The sequence below is a fragment of the Bos indicus x Bos taurus genome, chromosome X, assembly GCF_003369695.1.
Source record: "Bos indicus x Bos taurus breed Angus x Brahman F1 hybrid chromosome X, Bos_hybrid_MaternalHap_v2.0, whole genome shotgun sequence".
NCBI classification, from domain to species: domain Eukaryota; kingdom Metazoa; phylum Chordata; class Mammalia; order Artiodactyla; family Bovidae; genus Bos; species Bos indicus x Bos taurus.
Window position 1 is genome coordinate 137,733,477 of NC_040105.1, and position 23,956 is coordinate 137,757,432.

Genomic DNA, 23,956 nt, shown 5'->3' on the forward strand with positions numbered 1-23,956 from the left:
GTGTTGGAGAAGACTCTTGAGAGTCCCTTGGACTGCAAGGAGATCCAACCAGTCCATTCTGAAGGAGATCAGTCCTGAGTCATTGGAAGGACTGATGCTGAAGCTGAAACTCCAATACTTTGGCCACCTGATGCGAAGAGCTGACTCACTGGAAAAGACCCTGATGCTGGGAAAGATTGAGGGCAGGAGGAGAAGGGGATGACAGAGGATGAGATGGTTGGATGGCATCACCGACTCAATGGACATGGGTTTGGGTGGACTCCAAGAGTTGGTGATGGGACAGGGAGGCCTGGCGCACTGCAGTTCATGGGGTCGCAAAGAGTCAGACATGACTGAGCCACTGAACTGAACTGAACAGGTTCAACACGAGAGAACACAGTAAAAACAAACATTACCTCCAATCCTCCCACAAGATGGTGGCAAAAAAGCAATATAGTTGCTAACTACTCTTCTCACCTGCTTCAGATTTCTTAATTTCAGTAAACTGTAAAAAGAAACGTCTAAGTCTGGGAGATACACCAATCAGACACTTAAGAGTAAAAGCTTGTCTTAACTTGTGAAGATAAAACTGATAAGAACGTATGCTAATTAGTCATAGGTCAGATAATAAGTTCAGACATTGTTTTGTGTGTGTGCATGTGTGTGTGCGTGCATGTGTGTGTGCACGCACGCGCGCTCATGTGTGCTCAGTCATATCCGACTCTTTGCAACCCCATGGACTGTAGTCCAACAGGCTCCTCTGTCCATGGGATGGATTCTCCAGGCAAGAAAACTGGAGTGGGGTGCCATGCCCTCCTCCAGGGGATCTTCCTGACCCAGGGATCAAACTCACATCTCCAGCGTTTCCTGCATTGTCAGGTAGATTCTTTACCACTGAGCCACCTGGGAAGCCACAGATATAGTTACACAAAGCAAGATTTACTTAATGAACTTTGGAGACTGATGTCTTTTTAACTTTACTTCTAATTTCTTATATTCTATAGTAACACTGACAAGTCTCTGAGATATTTCTCCCATTTCTCAAACTGATTTTAAAACTGAAAAACAAAAAAAAAAAACTGAAAAACATGAGATATTTCTTAAGTTCAGAAGTTAAGGTACATTCATAACTAGGACTGAATTTATTTCTAAATATTTCAATCATATCCAGTTAAATTAGTTTGTTTATCCATTCATTCAACAAGTATTTCCTAAGGATCTACTATGTACCATGTATGGTTAAAAACACTGAAGTTATAGCATTAAACAGTAAAGTCCCTTCTTCCATGGTGCTTAAATTCTACTAGGAGAAAGAGACCAAAAAGAAATTCGAAAATACCGAGCAGTGGTAAAACTACCACAAAAGTAAAACAAGGTGATTGTGTTGACAGGAGAGCAGAGATCCATTCACTACATTTAAACACAATGTAACATCCATGATCATTTTAACTAAACTATAAATAATACATTTTATGTTCCTAAAACTAAAATAAGTCCTAATCTCAAAAAATAAAGCTTGAAAATTAACTATTCTATATTTCCACTTACCCTGAACTTCTCTCCTAGACCTGAACATTTTTTCATTATGAAGCCGCTAATGTGAGACTTCATGGTGGTACAGTGGTTAAGACCCAGAGCTTCCAATACAGGAGACACAGGTTTGATCCCTGGTCTGGGTACTAAGATCCCTCCCCTCAAAGTGTATCTTTAATCACTCTAAGTTAGATAGTCTAGAACATTACCAGGTATCTAAAGAAGGGTATCTCTTAACATTGGTTTCCTAATGCCACAGTACTGACAAATTCTCAGTAGAAGACTATGAACTTCTTCTACCTGGAAGTAGTCTATGAACTACTAGTGTCACAACCATTAATACAATCATGTAATTTTTTTTTGCAAGAATGATGTTGAACAGCCAATTCCACTTTATCTACCCTGCTCATGACTAAAAATAATCATTACTATCAAGAAACTGGCTGAACTACTAATAAAAATTTAATTTTACTGTAGGCTTCATTGCTAAAAAGATTACACTGCAGTGAAAAAAAAATCTGGGCTTTTACCACTGGTTCTCTCATACTGTATTTACAAAACACTTGAGCGCAGCTCAACCACGAAGTGTCCAATGAATGTAACCTAAGCTACAGGGCTAGACAAGTGGATGAATAGATTATTGCAGGTTTCCTAAGCAACTGCTGTTTGTAAATTGAAATGAACTAACACCACTGAATAAGGTGAACAGACATTACGAAATAGTACACAAATCCAATTTAAAATAATCAGATAGATCTACTTAATACTAAAAACCATCACTACCAGTAATTAACCAGAAACTACTGTATACTCATAATTAAAAAGGCCCTCAGGTTAAACTTAAGTGTTGTCTGTCACATTACAAAATACCTTGCCCAAAAATAAGGGGAAATGTTCATTCTAGTTGGTAATCAAAGAAACGCAAATTAAAAGAATCTGAAATACCACTGTAAAACTGCTTAAAAAAACATCTCCAAAGCAGGAATGTGATTACCACATATGACAGCAACAGTGGGCCTGTAAGGTGGGTACAACCCTACTGCAAAACAACACACCTTCAGTTACAAGGATCTTCCAAAAGTTCACACTGATTGACAGCATGATCCCACTCCTGGACATAACTAGATAGGGGGAAAAAAACAAAGTTACTCATAGAAGCTGTACCTTCTCAAACAGGTGGAAAGAGACAAATGTACAGCAAGGAAAATCATTAGGTAGTTCATGGTATGGCAAATGTGTATAGCTAAATTGGTTCTGGGACCCAATACCAATGTTGTGTTGCAGGCAAGGGAGGGGATATCTCTTACAGCACCAAAGATTCTCTAGACACCAGCTGGGTGCTCTACAATTCAACTCAATTCTGACACTATCTACCCTGAGACAGCATCACATTTCACAGATTTAAGGATTCAGTCCTACAGGACTGCCCTCGTCCAACTCCACTTCAGAGAGCAGTTCCAAGTCCAGGTTGTTCCCTTACTTCCAACCCACTGGCTATAAAACAGAGGTGCCTGCTTCCCTGATAGCTCTGCTGGTAAAGAATCCACCTGCAATGCAGGAGACCCCAGTTTGATTCCTAGGTCGGGAAGATTCGCTGGAGAAGGGACAGGCTACCCACTTCAGTATTCCTCGGCTTCCCTGGTGGCTCAGCTGGAAAAGAATCCACCTGCAATGTGGGAGACCTGGGTTTGATCCCTGGGTTGGGAAGATCCCTGGAGAAGGGAAAGGCTACCCACGCCAGTATTCTGGCCTGGAGAATTCCATGGACTGTATAGTCCACGGGATAGCAAAGAGTGGACACAACTGAGCGACTTTCACTTTCAGTGTGAATGAAAAATGCCACCTGCCTCATCAGCAAACAAAGGATGCTATGGCCATCCTGTCATCAGCCACTAGCCTGTCCCATGGTGAGCCCTGAGGGAACTCAGGAGGGAGATAAAACAGGCTGCCAAGCCCTCAGCCACTGCAGCCACCACACAATGGTAGACTCTGAGGGGACTGAGCATGGGAAAGAACACAACAGTATCCCCAGATAACTGAGGTGCATATCAAAGGAATGATTTCAGTCAGCCCAGACTCTCGCATCTTCCCATACAAGAAAAGCAGTAAATTCATTAATTTGAGATATCTAGTTTTCTCTGACAGTAATCTTTTGATATTCTAACCACCTGTTTTTTGTGGCAAAACTTCTATTTACCCTGGCTCCTCACCTCTTTGGAGCACTCCCTCAGAGCTTTCTGGGATGATGCCTTCTGGGTTTAAGTCCTCAGAAATTTCTTCAAACAAAACATAATTCTCAACTTTGAGGCTGTGTGTTTTTTTACATTAAGAACTCCTCCTTGGGTTCAATTAATTTGCCATGAAGGCTCACAAAACTCAGAAACATTTTACTTAAAGTTATTTATTGTTGCTGTTTAGTCACTAAGTCATGTCCAACTCTTTTGCGACCCTACATATCCTTTACTGTAAAAGGATTTAACTCAGAACAGCCAGATGAGACACACCGCATGGGTAAAGGGCGAGGAAGCCTCCAAGCGCTCTTAGAGCTTGCCATTCTCTCCAAATCTTCACATGTTCAGCAAATCAGAAGCTGTCTGAACCCTTTCATTTTGGGGTTCTGGGGAGAGTTCAGGATTGATTAAATGATTGGCCAATCGTGACTGCATTCCAAGTCCAGCTCCTCTTTCCTCCTCAGAGTTGGGGTGCGTTTGGGGGCTGAAAGTTCTAACCCTTTAATCACAGTAGGTTTCACTAGTAACCATCACAGGCAAATTCTCTACTCTCTGAGCCACCAGGGCTGGCCTCATCCTAGGGTGCTTTCTAAAAGTCACCTTATTAACGTAACAAAAGATACCTCTACCACCCTAAACACTGAGAAAATTCCAAGGGCTTGGGGAGCTCTGGGCCAGAAATGGGGAAGAAGACCAAATATATATATGTCACTTATAAATCACAACATCACGAAAGCCCTACCACACTTAAGAGTCAAAAATATATACCAGATGCATTAAATTTTTAAACGAGGAGGGGAAAGACAAAAATGATTTCCATGTGGTGATAGGTGGGGGAGTGAGGTATTATAGAAGATATCAGTATGAAAAAGCATTTACTGTTTTGTATCCTTTTTACTTTAACAGTATATGCATGACTACAACCATATAAAATATACACATGGCCAGTCCCAGTCTTTAGGACCCCATGGACCGTAGCACGCCAGGCTCCTCTGTCCTCCACTATCTTGTGACATACTTTTGTAGCATTTACCATACTTAACTGTGTTTATTTAATATCTTTCTTCCCTACTAGACCATAAATTCTGAGGGCAGGGACCAGGCTTTTCTTTTCACTGATATCTGCAATGCTGAGGACCATCCATACCACATATAGACACTCAAACATTTGTGGAGCAATTCCAATTCTTGGTATATACACGAAACAATTTAAAGTAGGGACTCAAACAGGTTTTTGTACACCATGTCCCTGGCAGCATTATTCACAACAGCCAAAATGTGGAAGGACTGATGCTGAAGCTCCAATACTTCAACAACCTGACGCAAAGAGCTGAATCATTGGAAAAGACTGATGCTGGGAATCAGCACTGATGCCGGAATGGGTGAATTTAACTCAGATGACCATTATATCTACTACTGTGGGCAAGAATCCCTTAGAAGAAATGGAGTAGCCATCATAGTCAACAGAAGAGTCCGAAATGCAGTACTTGGATGCAATCTCAAAAAACGACAGAATGATCTCTGTTCATTTCCAAGGCAAACCATTCAATATCACGGTGATCCAAGTCTATGCCCCGACCAGTAACACTGAAGAAGCTGAAGTTGAACAGTTCTATGAAGACCTACAAGACCTTCTAGAACTAACACCCAAAACAGATGTCCTTTTCATTATAGGGGACTGGAATGCAAAAGTAGGAAGTCAAGAAATACCTGGAGTAACAAGCAAACTTGGCCTTGGAGTACAGAATAAAGCAGGGCAAAGGCTAATAGAGTTCTGCCAAGAAAACGCACTGGTCATAGCAAACACCCTCTTCCAACAACACAAGAGAAGACTCTACACATGGACATCACCAGATGGACAACACCAAAATCAGATTGATTATATTCTTTGCAGCCAAAGATGGAGAAGCTCTATACAGTCAGCAAAAACAAGACCAGGAGCTGACTAGGGCTCAGATCATGAATTCCTTATTGCCAAATTCTGACTTAAATTGAAGGAAGTGGGGAAAACCATTAGACCATTCAGGTATGACCTAAATCAAATCCCTTATGATTATACAGTGGAAGTGAGAAATAGATTTAAGGGACTAGATCTGATAGACACAGTGCCTGATGAACTACGGACGGAGGTTCGTGACATTGTACAGGAGACAGGGATCAAGATCATCCCCATGGAAAAGAAATGCAAAAAAGCAAATGGCTGTCTTGAGGAGGCCTTACAAATATCTGTGAAAAGAAGAGAAGCCAAAAGCAAAGGAGAAAAGGAAAGATATAAGCATCTGAATGCAGAGTTCCAAAGAATAGCAAGGAGAGATAAGAAAGCCTTCCTCAGTGATCAATGCAAAGAAATAGAGGAAAACAACAGAATGGGAAAGACTAGAGATCTCTTCAAGAACATTAGAGATATCAAGGGAACATTTCATGCAAAGATAAGCTCAATAAGGACAGAAATGGATGGACCTAACAGAAGCAGAAGATATGAAGAGGTGGCAAGAATATACAGAACTGTACAAAAAGATCTTCACAACCCAGATAATCACGATGGTGTGATCACTCACCTAGAGCCAGACATCCTGGAATGTGAAGTCAAGTGGGCCTTAGGAAGCATCACTATGAACAAAGCTAGTGGGGCTGATGGAATTCCAGTTGAGCTATTTCAAATCCTAAAAGATGATGCTATGAAAGTGCTGCACTCAATATGCCAGCAAATTTGGAAAACTCAGCAGTGGCCACAGGACTGGAAAAGGTCAGTTTTCATTCCAATCCCAAAGAAAGGCAATGCCAAAGAATGCTCAAACTACCACACAGTTGCACTCATCTCAATGGCACCCCACTCCAGTACTCTTGCCTGGAAAATCCCAGGGACGGGGGAGCCTGGTGGGCTGCCGTCTATGGGGTCGCACAGAGTCGGACACGACTGAAGCGACTTAGCAGCAGCAGCAGCAGCACTCATCTCACACGCTAGTAAAGTAATGCTCAAAATTCTCCAAGCCAGGCTTCAGCAATACGTGAACCATGAACTTCCAGATGTTCAAGCTGGTTTTAGAAAAGGTAGAGGAACCAGAGATCAAACTGCCAACATCCGCTGGATCATCGAAAAAGCAAGAGAGTTCCAGGAAAACATCTACTTCTGCTTTTTTGACTATGCCAAAGCCTTTGACTGTGTCGATCACAATAAAAGTGGAAAATTCTGAAAGAGATGGGAATACCAGACCACCTGATCTGCCTCTTGAGAAACCTGTATGCAGGTCAGGAAGCATCAGTTAGAACTGGACATGGAACAACAGACTGGTTCCAAATCGGGAAAGGAGTACGTCAAGGCTGTATATTGTCAGCCTGCTTATTTAACTTATATGCAGAGTACATCATGAGAAACGCTGGGCTGGAAGAAGCACAAACTGGAATCAAGACTGCCGGTAGAAATATCAATAACCTCAGATATGCGGATGATACCACCCTTATGACAGAAATTGAAGAGGAACTAAAGAGCCTCTTGATGAAAGTGAAAGAGGAGAGTGAAAAAGTTGGCTTAAAGCTCAACATTCAGAAAACGAAGATCATGGCACCTGGTCCCATCACTTCATGGCAAATAGATGGGGAAACAGTGGCTGACTTTTTTGGGGCTCCAAAATCACTGCAGATGGTGACTGCTGCCATGAAATTAAAAGACGCTTACTCCTTAGAAGGAAAGTTATGACCAACCTAGACAGCATATTAAAAAGCAGAGACATTACTTTGTCAACAAAGGACCGTCTAATCAAGGCTACGGTTTTTCCAGTAGTCACGTATGGATGGATGTGAGAGTTGGACTATAAAGAAAGCTGAGTGCCGAAGAATTGATGCTTTTGAACTGTGGTGTTGGAGAGGACTCTGAGAGTCCCTTGGACTGCAAGGAGATCCAACCAGTCCATCCTAAAGGAGATCAGTCCTGAGTGTTCGTTGGAAGGGCTGATGTTGAAGCTGAAACTCCAATACTTTGGCCACCTGATGCGAAGAGCTGACTCATTGGAAAGACCCTGATGCTGGGAAAGATTGAGGGCAGGAGCAGAAGGGGGCGACAGATGGTTGGATGGCATCATCAACTCAGTGGACACAAGTTTGAGCAAACTCCGGGAGATAGTGAAGGTCAGGGAAGCTTGGTATGCTGAAGTCCATAGGGTCACAAAGAGTTGGACATGACTTAGTGACTGAACAAGAACAAATATCAACTTTAAAGATAATTTCAACTTTACATAATTGAAACAACAGTATTAATACTGTATACAATGTTAAAGCATGTCCCAGATAGGAGAACACACCATTTGGATTCTTTTCAAATTTGAGATGCTTATGGATTTGTACATTTTCCTAGATTTTTCCTATGTTAGTGGTCCTCCTGCCCACTCTTGGCCTTCTGCTCCTCTTTATTTGTAACTTCTCCCCGCTCAAGACCAATGTACACTATGCATAGGGATCCCTAAGGTCCACCTCTTACTCATATCTCCTGACCTCCGGTTGCACTAATATCAGCTTAAGGTGGAAGTATCTAAAAATACAATTTTGTTTCTCTCAAAAATTAACTACCATTCAAATGCAAGAGCATAGTACAGCATTACTACTACCATGTTCTAAGTACATAATTATTACAATAAATTTTATAAGTAGAAAGAAGTATGAATTCCAAGATACTACAAAATCATGATGTTAACTTGCTATGAAAATAGTAACTAAAACAATAATTTAAAGTTTTAATACATGGCAGTTTTGTTTTCTTTTTTAAGCCCTACACACATACATATGTACGTGCATATTATGGCAAAGCGAGGAATTCTCCTGTATGAAGCCAACTTATCTAGCTCCATACTGTGCACATCACAAATATACTATAAATGGTCAATGAACAAACCATTAGGCAAAATGAGGGGTTGAAAGTTAAGACAGTCAAAAGAAGCTGGAAAGTAGACCTCTATTAAGAGATAAAACAGCTTCAGAGAACCTAGAAGCTGACCCGAGGGCATATACTCCTCCAGGAATTCAAGGCAATTCACGAGAACAGACTTCTAAAAATTACAACATGAGACACAACTGCCTCCCCATTCCCACCCAGAAACAGGTCCAAGCACAATCCTTATCACTTCTCTGTTCCAGGAAATGCCTATCTTGTCTATTAAGATTAAATCAGTCTAATTCTGGGTCAGCTTGCAAGTAAGTCTCGTGAGTCTCAGGATACCACACAGTGAATCCACTCAACAAATATTATACAACCTATTATGTCCCAAGCACTACTCTAGGTGCTGGAGTTAAGGTAATGAACAAGACAAATATCCTTGCCTTCACAGAGTTTACATGGTAAGGCGGAGAGACAATCCACATAAAACTATGTTTGATAATGCAGAAATACAACAGAGTAATACAACAGAGAAACTGTAGTACAGCAGAGAAATACAACAGAGTAAAGAGAAAGGGAGTGCTGGGGGCAAAAGGTATTTCACACGCTACAGCCAAGGAATATTTCACTGAAAGACTAATTACTTGAGCAAAATGTCCTGAAGAAATGAGCAACCACACAAGACAGAGGAACCAGCAAGCAAATACAAACGCCCTAAGGTATAGTTGAGGAAATTACTCAATTTCTTTAGGCCTCAATTTTCTGTAAAATGAGTACAATATCCCCTATACAAGATTAAAATGTAAAAGTAATATACTACATCAAGTATATGACATATAGAATGTACTCAGTAACTGAAAACATTACAATTATCTGGGGGCCTATCATGGCAGCGAAACCCTTAGCCTATTGTCTGGCATACAGAAAACACTCAGAAAAGTATTGTTATCTAATCCCCATAATAGAATATGGCAGAGAGGATTACTCATTTTATAGCCAAGAAACCTGAGGATCAGAAATTTGTCCAATCCTCTGCTGACCTCTAAAATTCCTATTAGGATGAACAAACATACTTCACAATTAAAGAGAGGGCTTAAAATAAATACACTGCCAAGATGAGGAAACCATTCACATTAATGTCAAGAGTCAGCAGTATGATATTGTAGAGCTACAACATGGGACTCTCATCAGTTCGCCTGGGTGTCACATCAAGGCTCCACCACTTTCCTTGGTATGTGTCCTTGGGCAATTTTACCTTTTTGTTCTGCACCTCTGTTTTCTCACCTGTCAACAGGATACGGTAATAGTACCTACCTCATAGAGTTGTTGGGAGAATAAAATGAGTCTATTTTTTAAATCACTTTTATTTCAGTGCCTAGCATATAGAGTTACATTGTATTAGTAGTAGTAGCATGAAAGCAAAAACAAAATCGAAACAGTTTTACTTTCAATGGAGAATTTTAGAAACTATAAAGACATTGGAAATAGAAGAATAACAAAAACGAAGTACTGGAGAAAAATGAAAAACAGAAGAAAAAGACAGAAGAACACAAAAGTAGCATCATGGTGTTACTTGGATGTAGAGCAATTTACCACTGTCCTTTAGTAGGAACATTACCAGGGAGGCAAATGCCAATGATGCTTTGGATAACATTCTGTTTCATAGTTTATTTTCAAAGAAGTTTAATTTCTTAATCAGATGTCACTTAACTGAGGATTACAACAAATTAAATATAACAAAATTTATCATCCTCCCCCACTCAACACTCTTTCAGGTGTTATTTGATGCTTATTATAAAATATGAAACACATCACATGTAACTTCAGATTCAAAGTAATTTATTCCCTATCAGCTGCTGGTAGAAAATAAGGCTTCTACCTAATTTCCGAACATTTTCTGACTACTTCGAGTTTAACTTCCTCAGTCTCATCAATTTAAGATTCCTGCCCCCTCATCTCCCCACCCAAAAGTTATCACTACACAAGTCCATAAATCATCCCACTGGGAGGCAATGTATCATCACCATGTATAGAAGTGTGCTAGAAATAGGCAAAACTGGATTCAAAAGCAGGCACTGCCACTCACGAACGAGCTGAGTGAACTTGGGCAGGTCACTTAACCATTTTGAACCTCAATAAATTAAAATATCACCAACTACCTCACACATGTCTTTTTAAGAAATAAAAATGAAATGTTAGGGAGCCTTGCCATGTAGTAGATCCTATAAATGATATCCTGTAGATATATAAAGTTTATCATTAACGCAAAGCCAACTAGAGGAGACTGACTCCTACTTTTTCAACATGAGAACTTTTTAAAATGAGGTATTAATAATGTGATTTCAATGCAGGGTTACATTTCTAGAAAACCCAAGGTTTTAATTATCATTTGAGAATCTGTATACGTATTACACAATGGGACAGTTCAAAATCACATAAAAACATAATTCCTTGTCTGAAAAAGGTAAACTACTTATAAGAAATAAACCGGCGGACATCCCTGGTGGTCCAATGGCTAAGACTGTGCACTCCCAATGTAGAGGGCCCAGGTTCAATCTCTGGTCAAGGGGCTAGATCCCATATGCTGCAACCTAGAGTTCACATGCCACAACTAAAAAGATCCCACGTGCCACAATGAAGACCCAGTATAGCTAAATAAAGAAACGGAAATAAATTTGGATATCACCAATATTGTACATAAGCACTACGTATTTATACACACAATAATCATCTCTCATGTGACGTTTGCTACTTTTCTGCAGCAACCTGGATAACTGTGCCAGTCTAATTTCGAAGATTTACAAACTATTTCCCTACTAAGCAATCTTTTCTAATACAATCCTGTATTGTCCACATAAGTCCTCTGAAATTTAGGTATATTTAGAACATCCAAATACGAATGCAACTACTGAATATTCCTCAATGAATAGTAGCACTTTATCCACTGACACATGTAATCAAAACTCCAGAAAGTACATATATTCAAGCTGGAAAAATCCATTTGTCATTGACAAATTTGCTTTTCAAAAACATACCTTCAAGTTTCTGCTTCCCTGCCAGCCATAGCTACCACCACTTCCTCAATTCTCCTGCCAGGAATAAAGTCTAAGGAATGTCTTTTGGCCTGAATGAGTGGTGGAAACAGGGAGGGACATATCCCAAAGGAAAAATATTATGGCTTGCTAATATTTCCTACATTTTCTCTACTTCTTTAACATAGAAGGGAAATTCTCCAAGGTTCATATTCCTAACTATCTTTAATACTACTTCTGTAAGCCACAAAAAAGGCCTTTTTCAGTAAGAGGATATTAACTGTGTTCTTTGTAGTAACATTCTAATCATCGTAAAGTTTGCAAATAAGGTACCAGGCGAGAGATACATTGGTAGAGTGTGGGAAAATTCTTCCTTTTGAAGACAAAAAGGTTAGAAATCCAAGAAGAGAGTGTATCATACATCACAATCCTGAAATGGAAATTCTACCTTAAATATACCAAACCTGCATCATCATATATGTGTAGAGAATGAATTTAATGAGAATCATATACTGTGACAAAGACATTTCAAGGTAACACTCCAAAGTCAAAAAGCAAAACAAGCATAGATAAATTTAAATTCCTATTTAAAAGCAAGCATTTTGAACTTGAAACAGACCACAAGAGTCCCATATAACAGAGTGATTGTTGATTGCCTCTTTTTCTTGTACACAGAAGCACACTATCAATCAGAAGGTCTCAACTTTTAGATAACAGTGACTGGTTATAGGGGATGGTCATGGACTCTTAACTTAAGTTTATTCACAACCACTAAAGACTGAAGCATTCCAGTGCTCTAACAACAGTGTCCAATTGTTATTTTCCCCCAAAGCTTTTCATAGTAGTCCTTATTTTTAAATACTAATCTTAAATTAAGGACACTATCCAAACTGCATTGATAGCTAGTGGTTTTAACATAGTATTCCTTAATATATAGTAATTCCAGTACACAATGTTTTCAAAAGGGGTTATTTTTGAGCCTTTTGGGGTGATAAAACCCAAATGACAATGCTGAGAGCAGTCTATGTAGTTTACAACTGTATATCCCATCCCTAAAGGCACTTTATCTACCAGTTGATACAACAAAGGAACTCCTGAGAACTCGAATAAATGCATAGTTATACATTTTGTTGGGCTTCCCTTGTGGCTCAGCTAGTAAAGAATCTGCCTGCAATGCAGGAGACCTGGGTTCGATCCCTGGGTTGGAAATATCCCCTGGAGAAGGGAAAGGCTACCCACTCCAGTATTCTGGCCTGGAGAAGTCCATGGGGTTGCAAAGAGCCGCACACGACTGAGCGACTTTCACTTCACGTATATTTTGTACATTAATTTCACAGGGGTCTCACACCTCTACCTTATCCATGGGCCCCAGATTATAAAACCCAACAATAACTTTTTAAAAACACCATCTGTATTAATTTTATGTAATAAATCACACCCACAAAATAACCTTTTGTCTACCAGTCACTATGAGGTCCACGAATTCCTTCCCCTTGTCAGAAATGCAGTCCCCCTCCTTCCACCTTCATGATGGCTTTCAGTGAACTAAACAAATGACTTTAAAAACTGAATCCACGCATGCTCAGTTGCTTCACTTGTGTCTGACTCCTTGCGACCCCATGGACTGCAGCCTGCCAGACTCCTGTGTCCACGGAATTCTCCAGCCAAGAATACTGGAGTGGGTTGCCATTCCCTTCTCTAGGGGATCTTCCCAACCCAGGGATCAAATCCGAGTCTCCCGTTTTTCCTGCATTGGCAGGCGGATTCTTTACCACTGTGCCACTTGCTGCTAAGTCACTTCAGTCGTGTCCAACTCTGTGCGACCCCATAGACGGCAGCCCACCAGGCTCCCCCGTCCCTGGGACTCTCCAGGCAAGAACACTGGAGTGGGTTGCCATTTCCTTCTCCAACGCATGAAAGTGAAAAGTGAAAGGGAAGTCGCTCAGTGGTGTCCGACTCTAGCGACCCCATGGACTGCAGCCTACTAGGCTCCTCCATCCATGGGATTTTCCAGGCAAAAGTACTGGAGTGGGGTGCCATTGCCTTCTCTGGTGCCACCTGGGAAGCCCTTAAAAATTGAATGAAAGTTAAAGTGAAGTCGTTCAGTCGACTCTTTGCGACCCCATGGACTATAGATTACCAGGCTCCTCAGTCCATGGGATTTTCCAGACAAGGGTACCGGAGTGGGTTGCCATTTCCTTCTCCAGGGGATCTTCCCAACCCAGAGATCGAACCCGGGTCTCCCACATTGCAGGCAGACGCTTTACCCTCTGAACCACCAGGGAAGCAAAAACTGAATAGACCTACTTAATAACCTCTCAGTTGTTTATATACTGACACCAACAAAACTTTCTAAAGTGAACTAGCTAGGGGGGAAAACACACAACTTCCTCAATGAAATATTAAAATAACAGCTAAGTATGAAAATAAAATGCACAGTCCTCTTAAGATCAGCTGTCTACTACTCACTCTCACTAGAAGAAGAAAAAGAGGGAAAAGAAACCTTAGTTTACAAAATAGTAAAATCTGCCATTATGCTGAAATCATTTCTCCAAAGGTTTGAATTCACCTACAGTATTCATTTTTGGAGGGGATATACCACAAACATAAACAGACTGGGAATACAAAGCAACTGCAAAAGTTATCAAAAATAAAAGAGAACTATTAATTTTATGAAGTGACACATTCATCTACAAGACTTAATTTTCAAAGTATGGTACAGAATCAGTTTAACTTCAAACAAGTCTCTAAACTAGACCCTTTTCTTTCTTTTCTAATACTACTTCTCCTTAGTCACAAAACTGTATCTCTTTCAGCTATCTTCTAAGAAATTTTCCATCTAAGAACCCCCGTGAAATATCATACAATTCACATTTCCTAAGAAACCCATAAATGGAGTCTAAACAACTTAAGAAGAACAGATGTAAACAGTAAAAAGTAGTTATCTTGGAGTTTTCTGCTTTTATTTAGGAGGACCTCACTCAGAGAAGTTGCTCTTCAACATTAACACATAGTCATTTAAGTCTTCATCGTCATTTGAAAAGAGCCAACTGGAAATTCTACTGGGTTTTTAAAAACACTATCTCCTGTCTTTTACTGTGGACCCCATACTGATTAAAAACTCCTTCGAAAGAGTAAAAATAAACTCTAAAATAAAGCAGTTTAAATGCCCACAATCACATTCCTGCCCAAAGAAATCTCCGAGAGGTTCCGAATCTCTTCTGACCACTCAATTAATTGGGCGAGTTATTTGGCCTCCTACCTTTTTGGTTTCCTCTTCTGAAGTGGGGTGGGGAGGGCAGGGGTGTTAATCAGGGTCATCATGCATCCTAGTTACTCTGGGACAGTCCTACTTTATACTATTATCCTAGCATGCCATCCATTTATTGCCCCTTTCACTCTTCACTCTCAACAGTATGCTGGTTTGAACAATAAATCATATGGGCATCCCACCTCAGAGGGTTATGAAGACTAAATAAGCTAATATACATAAAGCATTTGTAACAATGTCTGGCACATAGTAAGAGTACAGTTAGGGTCAGCTACTGTTAATGTTAGTCACTGTCAAAAACTTCTTATAAAAGGTTTTGAATAATATAATGAACAGAGCTCCTACAATATTCCTTTTCACAAATGAAACTACGCATTTAACTTCCCACATTCAATATTCAATTCTTTAAAACCAAGTAGCACTAAGTGCTTAAAATCAACACTAACCACTTTATCCCACAGAGATGGCAATAGTATCAACTGCACTCATATTTTATCAAATATACTTTATCATATTTTACTTTGTAAAGGCTATATTAGGGTTACTGACAGGAAAGTAACCATGAAAAGTAAAACCTTGTTTAGCACTAAACCAAGTCCCTTAATATTCTAGGAGCCTTTCTCAATAAGGGTTCCTAATGTTATTAACCACAGAACTCAGAAAATGATTTGAGTGACAATTTCCTGAATTCTCCCAAGAATAGTACAGAGCTAGTATCTTTCTAGATGCAAAGGAAGAAACTAATTCATTACACACAATGGACGCCTTGGGGCATAATTCTGTGGTAGAAGAGCAGTGGTACTTGGGACTACAAAGGGGAAAATACAGATGAAAAGACTCAGTATTGAGTCTGGGGAGAAGACTATCACCTGGAAAAATACTTCCACAATCATTAAGAAAATAATTAACATAAAATATATAAATCTGACTTATGGCTGTGAAAAGCACTAATATATTCAGTTTTACCACAACTCCACTAATTTACCTTAGGCCAGATATACAATATCTAGCATTCCTTCAGATTAGAAAAGTTCCAGTTATAGTTTATGAAAAGCAGGAACGAGAAAGAGGAAAAGCAAAGAAAACTGAGACCAAGATTCTGATCACTACTGAACGAAGTAATTCAGGGCAGCAATTATTAACTATTACCTGATTTAAAAAAATAAGAACAAGAAATGTTAATTAAGTGGAAAGATAAACTAGAATAAAAAGTATAAACAGAGAAGTTATTAATACTTAGAAGAAAACATTTTAAGATAACATTAAATAACAACAACATACCCCTACATAACCAATCAGAGCAGTAAATTATGAGTCACCAAAATTCTCATTTTAAAGCACATGATAAACATGCTGAATGACTGGGGAACTATTCTCAGACACATTTAGCCTCCTTTCTATAAAGAGACTAAATGACAGAAGAAAAAAATATTAGTGAAACTATTCTATCTACCATAGTATGACACCCCCCACAAAATCAAGAATACAATTCAACACATTATCTCATCTAAAATAATAATAAAAAAAATTATCCCACAAACTTCTGCATAATGAGCATACTCAAACAAATCTAAAGCTCAAAGTTAACTATTTAACCTTTCAGTATAAAACACAATGTAGATCCTTCATCAGGCAGCAACTTATCAAATCCTGTATATAAAAAACCTGCATTTACCCTGTATGATACATTTAAAAAACTCATTTCATAACACTGAAAAGAAACATGCTTTCTGGTGATGGATATCCTAAGACCTAACCAAGTTAAGAGAAACTACTGAGCTTAACAAAAAAGTACAAAGGTTTTGAGGCCAGACTACTTTGGGTATGAATTCAGACTGTCAATTTTTATTTTGTGACAAGTCATTTATTCTCCCAGAGCCTCAATTTCTCCATCTGTAAAATGACAACCATCTATCTTGCAAGGTAGCTGAGAAGTTTTAAACAATACATGTTAAAACACATAGTACAGTTATTGGCATTTAAGTCATTCAAGTGGCAACTAAATGAAGAGTTTCTTAGAAGAGCTCAGGATTCAACAAGTTATAGGTCAAATCCCATTACAACAAATCCCAGGTTATCCATGCAAAAGTGTAAACAGGACTTCCTTTTTTCCCCTTCCAACAATGTTCAACAGTATTTTAAGAATATATATTTTATTTATATACATTTATATTCTTGGAGTTGTACATTAGATTATCTAGAGTTTATAGAAACCTCTCTAGTTTGTCTCATCAAGCCTAGTCCTGTATTTTCCAATTAAAATTACAAAAAAGAACAGACCATCAACATTATTCACCATCCCCTGGTTTCAGGGGGAGAGTGGGGCTTAAGGTGAGAGGGTGGGGCTTAAATCAATTTCAGTAATCTCCAGACTAGACTAACCATAGGTAAAGACTTATTTTCTTCTGGTTATTACCAAAGATAGAACTATAGCAAGCAGACATTAAAAATACAGTTCAGGTAGCAGATTACCATAGCTGGTAAAGAGATGTAGTTTTTTTAAATGTACATACACAAAAAGGGCTTCCCTAGTGGCTCAGTAGGTAAAGAGTCTGCCTGCAATGCGGGAGAGTTGTGTTCAATCCTTGGATGGGGAAGATCCCCTGGAGAAGGGCATGGCAACCCACTCCAGTATTCTTCCCTGGAGAATTCCATGAACAGAGGCGCCTAATGGGCTACAGCCCATGGGGTCACAAAGAGTCGGACACGACTGAGTGACTAACACATACAAAAATTAAGACTCTACCAAGCAACACCACTCATACTGACAAAACATAAAATTTGGCTAAATTAAATGCAAAGCAGGCGACTCAGGAGACTGAAAAAAAAAAAAAATCAAGCTGACAATTTTGCTTTCTCACATATCTTTGCCAAAGAGAACATGCAATAACCACCACTCATGATAGCCGAAGATACAGAAAATTATTATACAGGAAGAGTACTGAACCACAAATTACAAGTCCTAAATATGTACCAAATGTAGAAATTACAAAACTAAACTACATGTAAAGAACTTTTAAAATAATCTGAATCTTTAAAGTTTCTTCTTTACTAATAATTGGTAATGTTTCAATATATACTGACACCCATAGATAACCTGGACTATCCCTTGTCTTTGCTATGCTCCCCAACTCCCAAAATAGTTACAGGATAGTGCTCCGCTACACAATAAACGGTTGTGTTCAGGTCTTTGAATAATCTAACAGTAATGTCAAAGTACTAACACAAGACCAGTTTTTTTTTACTATGTGAGACACAAAAAGGTCACAACATTAAACAGATATGAACCTTATCCCAGTGACATGTAATAGACAGAGCACTGTGTCCATCTAATGTAAATTTTAAGCTCAAAACTTGCAGCATCAAAAACTGAAGACCTCCATCTACTATAAAGAACCCAAAGCACAAATACGCTATTCACTGTTTACTCCCTTCGCACGCATGACTGTGGATGGCATCAGTTAAACATACAGAATATTAAGCATTACTAAACTGTCCAAGGCATATTTTCACACTGAACCCCATATTCCCAAAGGATAATTTGAGCCTAAACCTGTCTCCCACCCTAACCCACCCATTTTAATTCACAGATTCTCATTAAAGTTGAAAAAGAAAACAATGAGAAAATAATGTATAATTGAATTTCATTAAAATCTTGAGTCCTTGGGCTTTAAAAAAAAAAAAACTAACTGAAGTTAACAAAGTTGCCAAACTCATAATTTGTTGCTTTAGTAGTTTAGCTCTTGCCTCACCACAATAAAATAAATCTGAAGTCACAATCCTCATGATCTATTTAAATTATGTGCATACAAATAAGAGTTCAAAATATATACTGTCTTAACATCTTTCTAAGGCTAAAATGATGAATATATAATATACAAACAGACTAATAATAACAATTATGAAATGTCTGTCTGTCACCAGCCTAGGGTGGAATTTTGGCTTTAATAATGATTAAGGAACACACATCACCAAACAGAAAAACTAAATATCCGTTATTTTGGGTTCCCTTTAAAGCTTTGACAAACATTCAAAAATACATCTTATAGGGTGAAAAAACCTGCCACTGAACAATACAAAATTGCAGAAAATAAGGTACTTTATTTCAAATAATTTACATTTTTTTGTAGGAGCAATTACAAATAAACTAAGGAGACTGAGGGTTTTAATATCAATGCATTTTTACTGTTGATGGGCAGTGGTCAGATGTTCTTAATAAACATTAAAATATTTTACACATCAACTTTTATTTATAGCACCAAATGGTTAAAAGTGGCGGGAAAAGTGAAAGTATCAGTCCTGTCCGACTCTCTGCAACCCCAGGGACTGTAGCCCGCCAGGTTCCTCTGTCCATGGAATACTCCAGGGAAGAATACTGGAGTGGGTAGCCATTCCCTTCTCGAGGGGATCTTCCCAACTCAGGATCGAACCCGAGTCTTGCACTGCAGGCAGATTCTTTACCGTCTAAGCCACCAGGAAAAGTCGGGGGAGGGGAGCTTTAACTCATTTTATATGTAAACATTCATTTTCAGATCAATTTTTTAAAAACCCACCCCACCCCCAACTGCCAGTCTGATACCTTAAAGTGCTATAGCTATAGTTATTTCACAGTGGGAAAGAATAACTAATAAGTACATTTATTTTCCAATCCTCTTCTCTACCCATTCATTAAACACCAAATACTCAAACAGAATTCAACTCCTACCTCGATCTTCTTACTAGGAATGCTCCCTAGGGCACCCGAATCTCTTCCACTGTCACTTATTCCAACTGCCAAAGCCCCTCCTATTAATAGTAAATCCCTTTCATACTGACTCACTGGAACTCCAACTTAATGAAATAGACACCAAGCAGAATTTACAAAATTTGCTCATGGAATTTTCCTATTTTCAAAGGATTAAAAAAGAAACTAAAAGTAGAGCAAATTCAGACTAAGTTACAAATATTTAAAGTTCAACCAATTTATAAGTATCTTGTTTATTCTATACTGGTTCAATTTAAATATTTTTTGAGTTTGTAAGTCAGACATTGTGTAATTACTTATACACAAGGCCAAATTTCTCATGCAAATAATATGTAAATATAAACTTAAGTCATTACACCAAAATTGCAAGATAATTTGAGTTTTTTCTTCAAAATTTTCTAATTATGGAAACGTTCAAGTACACGCAAAAGTAGGGAGAATAGTACAATGAGCTCTCCCGTACTCATCACCCAGCTACAACCACCAACTCAAGGCCACTTTTGTTTCATCTCTACCTCCCACCTCTCCCCCAATTATCTTCAGAAAAGAACTGAGGAAGATATTGTACTAAGTACAGAGAAAAATCGAAAGATAATAAAAGTATCAAAAACTAGCAAGAAGTCAGAATTTAACAATGTTACTGTACAGCTACCCCATACAACTCCTTGTTAGTTAGGTTAGAAGATTTTTTTTAAAAAGGGAAAGAACCATCTTTAAGAATCTAATGAAGTCAGTAAGATCCAAAGGAAACATTTAAAATTACATCTAAAAGAGTAAATAGGAATATGTGATGAGAATGAAGTTAAACGTGAACAATCAGCTTGCATTCACGTAGCACCTTAGCTCAAAACGAGAAAAAGCACACTATGTAACATAATGTGTCATAAAACTACAATTCAATCACTCGAAAAACCGCTGAACAGTTATGCCTTAACTGGCCCTTCTGATTCCTAATTATAGATTGATATCAGCGTAGGAAAAAAAAAAAACAGGCATTTTAACGTAAGAGGTTTAAAATGCTCAAAATTAACCCCACCTTTCGTTGGAAAATATATAAAAGCAAATCTAAACTATCTGAATTGTATCTCATTAAAGAGACATGTATGCACTTTACAGGGCCCATTTTTTTTAAAATAAGTTCACATATACCCTTAAATGCAACGCGCTAGGCTCCGGATAGAATTAGGAGACCGCCTCCTGCTTTTGCTCCCAACCAATACGCAGAGAGAGAAGGTTGGCAGGAAAGTGCTGCGAGGACAGTAACAAACACCAGCAGCTCCCGAGCAGGCCCTGCTAGAGCCAGGAATGACGCACTTCGGTAACCCGACTCTTTCTCCCCTCCACCCCCGCCCCCAGCAGCGGTGCTGACACCGCCAACAGCCCGGAGTAGGAAAAAAGACAACAGAAAAAAGGCAGAGGTTGGACCGCACCAGGTTTCATCAAGAAACCTCGATTATTCCTCTTTCGACACTAACCACTAGGACTAAACAGGAAAAGAAGCTTCGTGCTTAAGCAAGTCCCATCATGGTGGTTTAAGAGTCACTAAATTAAGCTGATAATGAGTCCAATCCACAGAGACAAATACAGGGTGTGGCTGCCGTGAAATACGGCGGTCCGTGGGAGAAAAGGGGTATGGAATTTACACTCCCGTGCGAGGGGAAGATGAGGCTTTACGGGGGGGGTGGGGGGGACGGCCCGCGCATTTTAAGGAACCATCTCAAACCAGCACGAGCTTTTCGTTTACTTAAATCTAACCCTACAGATCAAAAGTTTTTAATAGATACATCACGTAAACTGTAAATAACCATTTAATCAAATACCATGACCCTCAATTAAAAAACTACATCCAAGAGAAAGGAGGAGGGAGAGGGAAGCGGGGGGCGGTAGGCAACAACATATAAAACATTTCTAGGCCACGGCGGAGAAAGTCTCACAAACCAGATGAAACTACTAATGCAATTCTAAAAATTAAAGCTGGACACTGCAGCATGAAAAATCATACGATAAAACCCATTACAGTTCAGGATTAAAAATAAAATGACATATACACCAAGGAGGAGCGGAAACTAAATGTCGAAAGTACAGCGGTTTATTAAAAAAAAAAAAAAAAACTAAAGGGAAAACAAGACATTCTCGCGACGGGGGGAAAAAAGGGGGCAGAAATCAACAATACGTTTCGAATGTAGGCCAGAAGAAAATGGGAACGGGGCTCAAAGTTTTACGGAACTACTTGATGCTGTTTCCCACACCTTCTCTCTCCCATGGCCCATCCGACCCTTTCCGTCCTAAAATCGCCGTCCACTGATCGCCGGGTACGCGAGAGAAGAAAAAAGAAAGTCAACCCCAAGCAAGAATAAAAGTGTGGAGGGAAAAAGCAGAAGCTGCCTACCTGGGGCAAGGATCAGTTCAGTTCGTGCCTTGAGAAAGACAGTGCGGGTGGGGGTGGGAACGAAAAGCAGCACTAAAACTAAAACAAAAGTGGCGCCAAAACCCCCCAACAAACAGCCTTCCACTCCCGCCCTTCCCCCCTCCTCCCATGCCAGGCAGGCAGGGCCCCCTTCGGGGCAAGGTCTGCACGCGGGGGCCAACACCGCCAGACCCCAACCTATTTAGAAAATTGTTGCCCGAAGAAAACTGACCGAAGTCGGGCCTCGGAAGGGATGGAGAGATCGATGCCAATCGCTTTCCCCGGCAGTTCCCCCACCACGCGCTGGAGATGACGGGGCGGGGGAGAAGCAGAGGGGCCCGTCACATGAATGTTGTTCCCTCTCTAGGAAGGGAGGAAGAGAGGGAGGGAGGGGAGGGAGGGAGGAAAGGAAGGAGGGGAAGGGAGAAGGGAGGGGGCACGAGGGAAGGGTGTGATCAGAGTAGATTTTCCCTCGCCTCCCTCGGTCCGAGGCCCAAATATACACAAGCGAGCCTCCTCGCCTCCCCTCCCCCCTAGGTTCCCAGCACCACCATTTTGCTCTCTTCCTTCCCCTCGCCGCGATGCCGCGCTCTTCCCCCATCCTGACCGCGGCCGCCCGGCCTGCCTCCCCCACTACGGCTCGCACCCCACCCCACCTCCAGTTCGGGCTCTCCCAGGCTTAAGAGCCTGCCGGAGAAAAGGCACCTAAATCTAACGCTACACCGAGAAGCAGAGCCTCCATCTTGCGCTGCTCCGCGTTCTCCATTTTGGGCCACCCATTGGGGGGGGGGGGTCTCCGTAGAGGCCCCGAGGGAGAGCGGGGCGAGGGAAGGAAGAGAAAGCCTTCAGCGAGGGTAGTCGAAAAGAAGAGTCCTGCGGTAGAAAGCCACTCTAGGAGTAGGAGGTAGGGAGAAAAGGGAGGGGGTTGGAAGTTCCTTGGTAGTGTTGAGGGAGCGACTTGGGGAAAGAGGGGAGAAAGAAGGGCCGGGGGTTACGCGGGGACGAGGACGCTTCTCTCCGGCTTCACTTGGCCGCCCGCTCTACAGCGGGCCCCGCTGGGGGTAAAGGAATAAGAGAAGAAATTAAACGGCAAGAGTGCCCAGTGTCTTTCCCTCCCAACTCCTCTCTCGCGCCCTATTTCAACCACACGCGGCTCACGGTGGGCCCCGCGCCCTCCGGGTGCCCCTCCAAACTTCTAGAAGCTTCGCCTCCGCCATTTTATAACTTACCTCCCCCCTCAGCGTACACAGAGGCAGCAACGAGACTGTTCGCCTCCCCCACTCCTCCTTCCTGCTTTCTCAGGCCGGGGGCTTCTTCACCCCTGGGCTGGTACAAGATATTTTTCCCTTCCTCTTCTTTTACACCCTTGAATTCTACTCAGGGACGGAAGCTCCCGCGGTTCTAGAGCGGTGGGGGGTTTTGAAAGTGGCGGTCGGATCCGGCGGGTTTTTTTTTTTTTTTTTTTTTTTTCTCTCTCTCTCTCTTTTTTTTTTTTTTTTTTTTTGGTGGCGCTTCGGGATTGTTTGGGGTGTTCGCTCTTCGGCGACTTGGAGGCGAATGGAACGCGCAGGCGCCATCTGTCGGCCGCGAACCCGCGCCCGGCTCCCGTTGGGAGGGAGCGTCATCTAGCGGCAAAGAGTCGCCACTGCAACGCCTGGCCCCCTGCCCTCCCACCCAGCGTCCTCCTCCCAATCACCAGCCAATCGGGGTCGACTGCCTCCCGGGTTCAGCGTCTCCGACGCCGCCTTTCAACGAGGCGCCCGTAGGGGCGCGCCGCCGAGTGGGGTAAACAAGGTGCCGTGCCCGCGCCTGACTTACTCATTCGTTGAGCGGCGCTTCCGCCGCGCAGCTGGTCGCGCCGCGTTTCCTCTTTCTTTATTGGGGGGGTCGAG

General features: G+C 40.8%; 1 protein-coding gene across 7 annotated transcripts in view; it reads right to left on the reverse strand.

Moving 5' to 3' along the window:
* The window catches only part of STAG2 (stromal antigen 2), a 129,841-nt gene extending 106,309 nt beyond the window's left edge, over positions 1 to 23,532 (reverse strand). For 2 of the 7 annotated variants that reach the window (XM_027534976.1, XM_027534970.1), the window contains exon 1: positions 23,294 to 23,532. The gene's annotated coding sequence lies outside the window, so the exon portion shown is untranslated. Of the gene's footprint in view, positions 1 to 22,046; positions 22,071 to 22,296; positions 22,459 to 22,720; positions 22,806 to 23,293 lie in introns of those variants that run through there. The other 5 variants (XM_027534972.1, XM_027534973.1, XM_027534971.1 and 2 more) reach the window with 5 other exon arrangements.
* Between the last annotated feature and the right edge of the window lie 424 nt (positions 23,533 to 23,956).